Source organism: Salmo salar, chromosome 23 (assembly GCF_965601325.2).
Source record: "Salmo salar chromosome 23, fSalSal1, whole genome shotgun sequence".
NCBI classification, from domain to species: Eukaryota; Metazoa; Chordata; class Actinopteri; order Salmoniformes; family Salmonidae; genus Salmo; species Salmo salar.
In genome coordinates, this window is record NC_138313.1 from 4,918,748 (window position 1) to 4,928,456 (window position 9,709).

A 9,709-nucleotide genomic window follows, 5' to 3' on the forward strand; every position below is an offset into this window, starting at 1 on the left:
TTTCTGTAGAGTATTTGGCTGCTTTAACAAGGCAGGAAAGACAACAGAAAAACAAGATGTGTGCAGATTACCCTCAATCATGAAACACCATTTGTCATACCAAGATAAGACTCAAGAACTGTCAGAAAAGCGAATAAACCTTTTTGCCTGTCAAGTCTGCTACGATCATTTTATCACTGGTAAGTCAAGTCTGATCGATTTCGAGTTTAGTTTAGCTGTTAAGTTAACAAGGTGTTGATAACAACACTAAGTTAGCCAAAATTAGCTATCTAGATAGCTTGTAGTCTAGCAATTAGCATGTGTCGAGTGAGTTTAAAGTTTTGGGGAAGCTATTTTTCACCATCAAAATTAATCTTTGTAACAAAGGATAGCATGCCTCTATTATCACAATTGCAGACAAATGTAAACATACTATTCCTATTGTTATGAGTAGATTGGATAGTGATAATTTAGGCTATTAGTAAGTGTGTAGAGGCATAGGTTTATAGGCTATATCAGGGACGTTTCCTTTGCACTGGAAAAATGTGGCGTAAGATAAACATTTCATGCAATTCTACTACACTTTATATGACTGGAGAAATTATCAGAATCTTTTTTAATAAGATGGTAGCCTAGGCCTACTCTACTGACACTGACATCAGATCAATAAAAATGACCTTGTCTTGAATGCAACCATGTAATCTATGCCTATGAAAAAGGGTTTCTGGATAAAAGGGATCCAGCTTTGGTCAAATTGTCAAAAGTAATTTTTGTGCATTTTAGCTAACACTAACCCTTTTCCTAACCTTAACCTGTTGAGGCTCGGGGGCAGTATTGAGACATTTTGAAAAAAAATATGTGCCCATTTTTAACTGCCTCCTACACCAACTCAGAAGCTAGGATATGCATATTATTAACACATTCGGATAGAAAACACTCTGAATTTTCTAAAACAGTTTGAATGGTGTCTGTAAGTATAACAAAACTCATATTGCAGGCAAAAACCTGTGAAAAATAGATTAAAAAAAAATTGAATTTTGTGACTGTACTATTTAGTGTCATTGTTTTATAGATACCATAGTGAGAAAGGATTCATTTCGCAACTCCTACGGCTTCCACTAGATGTCAACGATCTTTATAAAGTTGTTTGAAGCGTCTATGATGAACAGAGACCGGATGGGAATGAAGAGAAGTTGACCTCCCTGGGATGTCGTCACTTCATTATTGGCTGCACCTGCGCAATCATGTGATGCGATACATTTTTCAAAGACGTTTTTCAAGACACAGGAGAGGTCGGGTTGAAACATTACTGATGTTTCACGTTAAAAATGGCTCTAAAGATTGATGCTAAACAACGTTTGACATGTTTGAACAATGTAAATAGATTATTTTTTTTACATTTCGCCGTGAATCCCCCCCCCCCCCCCCCGCGCTACTTTTTAGTAGCCTACCGAAGCGCTAACAACATGGAACAACTTGGAGTTATTTGGACATCAATTATGAACTTTGTCAAAAGAAACCACATTTGTAGTGGACCTGGGATTTCTAGAAGTGCCAATGGATGAAGATAATCAAAGGTAAGGGAATATTGACAATAGTAATTTTGATATTACATGGTTACATATGGTGCTAACCTGTATAGCCTAGCCTATTGTTCTTAGCACAGCACCCGGTTTATTGCAAATTGTGATTTCCCAGTAAAGTTATTTTGAAATCTGGCATTGCAGTAGCATTTACGAAATGTTAAACTATGAATATTTGAATGACAATAATATAATTTACCAATGTTATCGAATAGTAATTTTGTGATTTGTAACGTTGTTCACCGGAAGCATTTGAGAGAAAAAAAAATCTGATTTTCACCGCTTCGGTAAAATGCTGTTTTTGCATATAAATATCAACTTGATGGAACAAAAAATGCATGTATTGTGTAACATAATGTCTTAGGAGTGTCATCTGAGGAAGATTGTCAAAGGTTGGTGTATAATTCTAGCTGGTTATCCGCTTATGGTGACGCCTGTGTTTGAATTGACAAAACATTACACACAGCTATTTTCAATGTACTCTCCTAACATAACCTAACTTTATGCTTTCGCCGTAAAGCCTCTTTGAAATCGGACAATGTGGTTGGATTTAGGAGATATTTATCTTTCAAATTGTGAGAAATAGTTGATTGTTTGAGAAATTGAAATTATTAGATTCTTGCAGTTTTTGAATTTCCCGCCGTGGTCTCTTGACAATGAATCCCGATATCGGGATAAGATCCCCACTCCTAACCTGCTACCTAAATTATCCTAATCTGCTACGAAATGTCAAATATGAAGTTACCTTGACAAAAGCTGGATCGCTTCTAGCCATGACCATGAAAGGAGAGACGCAAATGGTACAATGTGACGTCCATGTAGCCTGGAGGACATTATTTTCCACAAAAACTCCAGTGGTTATCATATATTCATAAGATTGTTGTGCATTTCAGCTAACCCTAATTATCATTGATAACCCAATGATTATTTTTGTGAGAACTTTATTCATAAGAGCAGGGAAAATGTATGTATGGACATTACAGCATAGGACAAAGGTCTCGATGGGATATGACAACCTGCTCTGTTGGTTGTTCAAGCCCAGCAATAGATTTAATCTTTATATGACACTAAATCACCTGAATGAACTAAACACAAACAAATAAATTAAGAGCCCTGATCGTATAGGCGCCTGAAGAAGTGATAGTCTAACATCAGGTGTGCTTTTCATTTGTTTATGAACTACTGTAGGTTCACCAGCTGACCTCTATCAAGACACTCATGTCGACTGGATTCCCACTATGAAGATGAGCAATGCTGCAGCAGCATCAGTTTCTTCTTCTACTACTTTGCCCTTTTCCAGATATGAATGGAGACATCCCTCAATTATACGAGATGGTTGCTATGCTGTGCTTTGGTCAATCTGAACGATTCTGTTGTGCCATTTGAGTAGAGCATCTTCACCTTGTCGTCATGACAAAAGTGCCCCCATAAACCGTATGAATATATAAAATGTCATTTGGAACGAGTAAAGACTATTGTTTATGATATTGTAAACATACTGTACTTGAAAAACAAGCTATATTGTTGTATGGGTGAAATGAAAAGTATTTTGTCATCTCTGCTTTCCCTAGCCCCATTGAATAAAACGTATTTATTATAGCCCAACTATTTTATACACATTTAGCATAGACAATGTAATTGTTGTGGCAGTCTTTGGCAAACCATCTTCATTATCACATTGGCACCTCCAAGTGCCACTCAGACCCTCTTGGAGAAAAGTATCTGGCATTGAACTTGGCAATAGTATGTTTTAAGCTAAGGATCCCATCTCCCGCTTTCAGACATTTCACCCCCTAAATTACAAGGGTTGGATTTGCACCCAAAAATGTAATGTCAGCATGTACAAAATCTAGTATAATGATTAGCTTCATGTACATTGTCTGATGGCATCATTTTAAAAATGAGAACATACAGTTGAAGTCGGAAGTTTACATACACCTTAGTCAAGTACATTTAAACTCAGTTTCACAATTCCTGACATTTACTCATAGTAAAAATTCCGTCTTAGGTCAGTTATTTTAAGAATGTGAAATGTCAGAATAATAGTAGAGAGAATGATTTATTTCAGCTTTTATTTCTTTCATCACATTCCCAGTGGGTCAGAAGTTTACGTACACTCAATTAGTATTTGGTAACATTGCCTTTGAATTGTTTAACTTGAGTCAAACATTTCGGGTAGCCTTCCACACGCTTCCCACAATACGTTGGGCTCATTTTGGCTCATTTCTCCTGACAGAGCTGGTGTAACAGTCAGGTTTGTAGGCCTCCTTGCTCGCACACACTTTTCCAGTTCTGCCCACAAATTCTCTATAGGATTGAGGTCAGGGCTTTGTGATGGCCACTCCAATACCTTGACTTTGTTGTCCTTAAGCCATTTTGCCACAACTTTGGAAGTATGCTTAGGGTCATTGTCCATTTGGAAAACCCATTTGCGAACAAGCTTTAACTTCCTGACTGATGTCTTGAGATGTTGCTTCAATACATCCACGTCATTTTGTGAAGTGCACCAGTCCCTCCTGCAGCAAAGCACTCCCACAACATGATGCTGCCACTCGCCTGCTTCACAGTTGGGATGGTGTTCTTCGGCTTGCAAGCCTCCCCCTTTTTCCTCCAAACATAACAATGGTCATTAAGGCCAAACAGTGCTATTTTTGTTTCATCAAACCAGAGGACATTTCTCCAAAAAGTACGATCTTTGTCCCAATGTGCAGTTTCAAACCGTAGTCTGGCTTCTTTATGGCGGTTTTGGAGCAGTGGCTTCTTCGTTGCTGAGCGGCCTTTCAGGTTATGTCGATATAGGACTTGTTTTACTGTGGATACAGATACTTTTGTACCTGTTTCCTCCAACATCTTCACAAGTTCCTTTGCTGTTGTTCTGGTATTGATTTGCACTTTTCGCACCAAAGTACGTTCATCTCTAGGAGACAGAACGCCTCTCCTACCTGAGCGGTATGACGGCTGCGTGGTCCCATGGTGTTTATACTTGTGTACTATTGTTTGTACAGACGAACGTGGTACCTTCAGGCATCTGGAAATTGCTCCTAAGGATGAACCAGACTTGTTGAGGTCTACAATAATTTTTCTGAGGTTTTGGCTGATATCTTTTGATTTTCCCATGATGTCAAACAAAGAGGCACTGTGTTTGAAGGTAGGCCTTGAAATACATCCACAGGTACACCTCCAATTGACTCAAAATATTTCAATTAGCCTATCAGAAGCTTCTAAAGCCATGACATCATTTTCTGAAATTTGCCAAGCTGTTTAAAGGCACAGTCAACTTAGTGTATGTGAACTTCTGACCCACTGGAATTGTGATACAGTGAATTATAAATGAAATTATCTGTCTGTAAACAATTGTTGGAAAAATGACTTGTGTCATGCACAAAGTAGATGTCCTAACCAACTTGCCAAAACTATAGTTTGTTAACAAGAAATGTGTGGAGTGATTGAAAATGAATTTTAATGACGCCAACCTAAGTGTATTAAACGTCTGACTTCAACTGTACAAAACCTTGTAGAGAGCATATCCAACTCACTATTAGAACAAAGACTTAAAATTGACTGATGTTGGCACAAGATGGAGGGAAAGTTGGAGCATGACTAACGAAATTACAGTTAAAAAAAAGTGTATGTTTAGTCCAGGATAAACTAATGTATAGAATATATTATACAAGAGAAAAAAATCCACAAATCATACAATACAACGGTATGTCTTGTCTTTATTGTAAAACGAATAATGACTCAATAATCCATGCTTTCTGGGAATGCTATAAGCTCTGGAAGTTGTGGGCGGAGCTAGAGCGTTGGCTGTTAGAAGTATTGTAATGTAAACTTTTAATCCGTCTCAATGCATATTTCAAGGCATATGGGGGTGTAGTGAGATATCAAATGGGCTGGACGATTCTCTTCTCATCACTCATCTTGAAAAAACTGTCCTGTCTTTGGCATCAGTAAAGTGAAGACTGTTATTTTATCAAATTAATTCTCTGTAATTATTATTATGTGATTAAACTAATCATGTTAATGTAATTAACTAGGATGTCAGGGCACCAAGGAAAATCTTCAGATTGCAAAGTTATGATTTTCCTAATATAACTCTTCAGATATTTTAATAGCTGATCAATTATTCTTCTAATTAATTAATTATTCTTTACCTCACGTTAGTCTCATTCCAAACGTCATAAATTGTTGGTTATCTGCTAATTATATTAATTGAAATGCTAATTCTTTGCACATGAACGCTCACTCATTCGGGAATAATTGCAATCAATATATATTTACACCCAGTGTGTTGTCGTGATCTCTGTTGGAATTGGCAGTCTGCGGAGAGTCCGTTCATCAGTGTCTCTCTCTCTGCTTCCCTGAAGTCTTAGGTGGTTAGAATGGACCCTTCAGAGTACCATTCAGAAATGTTCTCATAGAATAGATGTTTCGGCGGATGTCGGTCTTCGCATCCCAGGTTGACATTTCTAGCTGCAGACTAGTAATAACTATCTAAAATTTGCTCTTATTCTGTCGGGAATGATAGCCTCAGAGTTTAACCATTTCCACCCGTGTAGCCAATGCTCCACGTGGTATGGTTAGGAATTCAACAACCATGGTAACCTTAGCGGACACTGAGGTTTTTGTGGTCTCTATTCAAACCTTTTCCCCCTTAGCTGACCGAAGTACTCATGGTCTGAAGAGGATTTCTTCAGGAGGGGTTTTTATTTGTAACAGTAGAAAAGGGCTGTTCCATGATGCCAGATCATGTCTGTGCTCACGGGGGCGGGCCAATGACTTAGTTAAACTTTAAAGGGAATACAATACTTTCACATTAAAGGTTTAACATCATTTCACAAATAGTTTCATCTTTACTCATTCATTTTATACAAGTAGATGCAAACCCCATAATTGAGAAATTTACATATTCAGAGATATTGTCATGTGTGTTTCCTGTCCTCTCTGAGGTCACCAAATTAAACACACTCGTCATACCCATCCCTTAAGTGTCCACAGACCATTCCCACCTTCTCACAAGTGGACATTTTGTATCAAATCCCTATTTTGGGGATTTAGGAGTTCGCCATGTGAAATCCTTTGTTCTCTCTATGTGTCTCTTTCTGCATGGCCAGGGGGAGAGAGTCTCCTCCAAGAATTTACGACCTGACATAACAGAACCTGGGTGTAGGAGAGGGAGGGGGAAGCCACTAGCTATACCCAAAAAGGGCCACGTCATGACAAAACATAAACTAAAAACGTGGAAATCAATGAATCAGGCATCATTAACACAATGGAACAATCTGATGATTTCTTATTGAAATACCATGGGGAACAAGTGGCAAACAAGAATGCTGGCACTAGGGATGGGGGTGTGAGCATGCGTGTCTAGGCAGATGAGTTGTAGTCATTGTTTGTGTGCATCTGTAAGTTGTTGTTTGTATGTATAAGTTTGGATATTGAGTGAGGGGAAAATTAAAGTTACAAGGCAAAGCTGTATTCAGAAGTGTGTGTGTTTGTGTATTCAGCACTTTAAACAATTACAGACATACACAGTATACAGTCCTCCTCTTTCTGATGACAGAGCTAGAAGATAGGAAGCAGGTGTGAGGAGATCCCAATCGCTGCTCTGGGCCTGTCAACCAATCAGCTTCTATCTAGATCACAGAGTGCTGAGCCACATTGATGCTACCACAGATACACACCCAGGGAGAGAGAGAGAAATAGAGAGAAAGACATAAAATGAGAGAGAGAAGGAGAAATAACATCTCAAAGAGAGACATCTCAGAGAAATCTTCCACCATCTCAGAAAAAAAGGAAGGAGTTAGTTCAGTCCATCTCAGCACAACTTCCTCTCCTGTACCTCACAGGGTTTATAATCTTCTTACTCGGCAGAAATGTCCCTGTGAAGTTAGTCTATTTCCACATGCAGAGGGAGAGCAAAGGATGGACAGAAAGTTTGTCAAGGTTGCTTCAAGCCTGGGTGTAAAATTCAATATCATCGAGGACATGCTTCACTTTAACAAATCTATAAAATGTTGAGTACTAAATGGTTTAGTGAAAAAGCCACACAGTCACGAGTTCCATACATTTAGCATGTAAGTTCATCAAGCAGAACTTTGATCAAGGTCTTTCTAAGGCTGTATTGTGAAGACTTGAATATATAGAATTATTTTAAATTATGCAGTATTATCCTACATAGCATTGAATTATGAATTACCCAGTGGAAGAGAGATGGGTGAAACACAGGCCTCTCATTCCCTCTCTTTTCTTCTCTCCTATTCCTCTCTTCTCTCCTCCCGCTTCCTTTCCCTCTTATCTCCCCTCCCTCAGTGGGCGAGTGACTGAGTGAATGAGATGTCATTCTAGATTACTCTTCTATCCATTTACTGCTGTGAGTGAGTGTGGTGTCTGTGTGTAGTCGGTCAGTGGAGGCCTCAGAGAAGGAAGTGGAGGACCATCCTACTCAATGAATTTCAGAAAAATAAAAAATAATAAAAAACCTTTAAAAAGTTATCCTTTTTAGATAAAACTATTAAATATATTCACATCACCAAAAACCTAATTAAAACACACTGTTTTGCAATGGTCTACAGTAGTCTCAACAGCACCTCTAGGGTATCACCACGGTATAGCGGGAGGACAGCTTTTTTCCCGTCCTCTGACTACATTGACTTCAATACAAAGCTTAAGAGGCACGTGCTCCTCACCCCCTTCCATAAACCTACATTGTAATTGTGGTGACTTCCAGAGGACGTCCTCCAACCAATCAAAGATTTTGCAGTATGAACTGACATCTAAGGATCAGAGAATGAACCTAATTCCACGCATGTGTGATTCAGAATCTTGGTGAGTTGGTGACATTGTTGGATAGATTGAGATTGACATGAATAGTGATAGCTAGTTGAGCATTTTTAGGATATTATTCAATTTAGTTTCTTCAAACTACAAGATATGGAGGAGGTTGATTATTCAGTTGAAGTCAAAAGTTTACATACACCTCCTGCAGCAAAGCACCCCCACAACATGATGCTTCACGGTTGGGATGGTGTTTCTTCGGCTTGCAAGCCTCCCCCTTTTTCCTCCAAATATAACAATGGTCATTAAGGCCAAACAGTTATATTTTTGTTTCATCAGACCAGAGGGCATTTCTCCAAAAAGTCCGATCTTTGTCCCCATGTGCAGTTGCAAACTGTAGTCTTGCTTTTTTATGACGGTTTTGTAGCAGTGGCTTCTTCCTTGCTGAGCGGCCTTTCAGGTTATGTCGATATAGGACTCGTTTTACTGTGGATATAGATACTTTTGTACCTGTTTCTTCCAGAATCTTCACAAGGTCCTTTGCTGTTGTTCTGGTATTGATTTGCACTTTTCGCACCAAAGTACGCTACTCTCTAGGAGACAGAATGCGTCTCCTTCCTGAGCAGTATGACGGCTGTGTGGTCCCACGGTGTTTATACTTGCGTACTATTGTTTGTACAGATGAATGTGGTACCAGACTTGTTGAGGTCTACAATTTATTTTCTAAGGTCTTGGCTGATTTCTTTTGATTTTCCCATGATGTCAAGCAAAGATGCACTGTGTTTGAAGGTAGGCCTTGAAATACATCCACAGGTACACCTCCAATCAACTCAAATGATGTCAATTAGCCTATCAGAAGCTTCTAAAGCAATTACATCATTTTCTGGAATTTTCCAAGCTGTTTAAAGGCACAGTCAACTTAGTGTATGTAAACTTCTGACCCACTGGAATTGTGATACAGTGAATTATAAGTGAAATTATCTGTCTGTAAACAATTGTTGGAAAAATGTATTGTGTCATGCACAAGTAGATGTTCTAACTGACTTGCCAAAACTATAGTTTGTTAACAACAAATTTGTGGAGTGGTTGAAAAACGAGTTTCAATGACTCCAACCTAAGTGTATGTAAACTTCCGACTTCAACTGTATATGTCACGCCTGCTCCCGCTCTTCCCCCCAGCGCTCGAGGGCGCCAGGCTGCCCTGCATTACTCACTCCTGCCACCATCATTTACGCACACCTGCCTTCCCTCGTCACGCACTTCAGAGATATTGGACTCACCTGGACTCACTCAATCACCTGTTTATTACCTCTCCTATATTTGCCAGTTCTCCAGCTCTGTTCCCCGCTAATGCATTGTTTGTCATATGT

The 9,709-nt window shown here is 39.0% G+C and overlaps 1 long non-coding RNA gene across 1 annotated transcript; it reads left to right on the plus strand.

Annotated features, from left to right (window-relative positions):
* The first annotated feature begins 1,087 nt into the window (after window positions 1-1,087).
* Window positions 1,088-7,040, plus strand: LOC123729847 (uncharacterized). The gene is made up of 2 exons (XR_006761517.2): window positions 1,088-1,556; window positions 2,751-7,040. It is a non-coding gene; the product is annotated as an uncharacterized LOC123729847 (long non-coding RNA).
* Window positions 7,041-9,709: the final 2,669 nt, after the last annotated feature.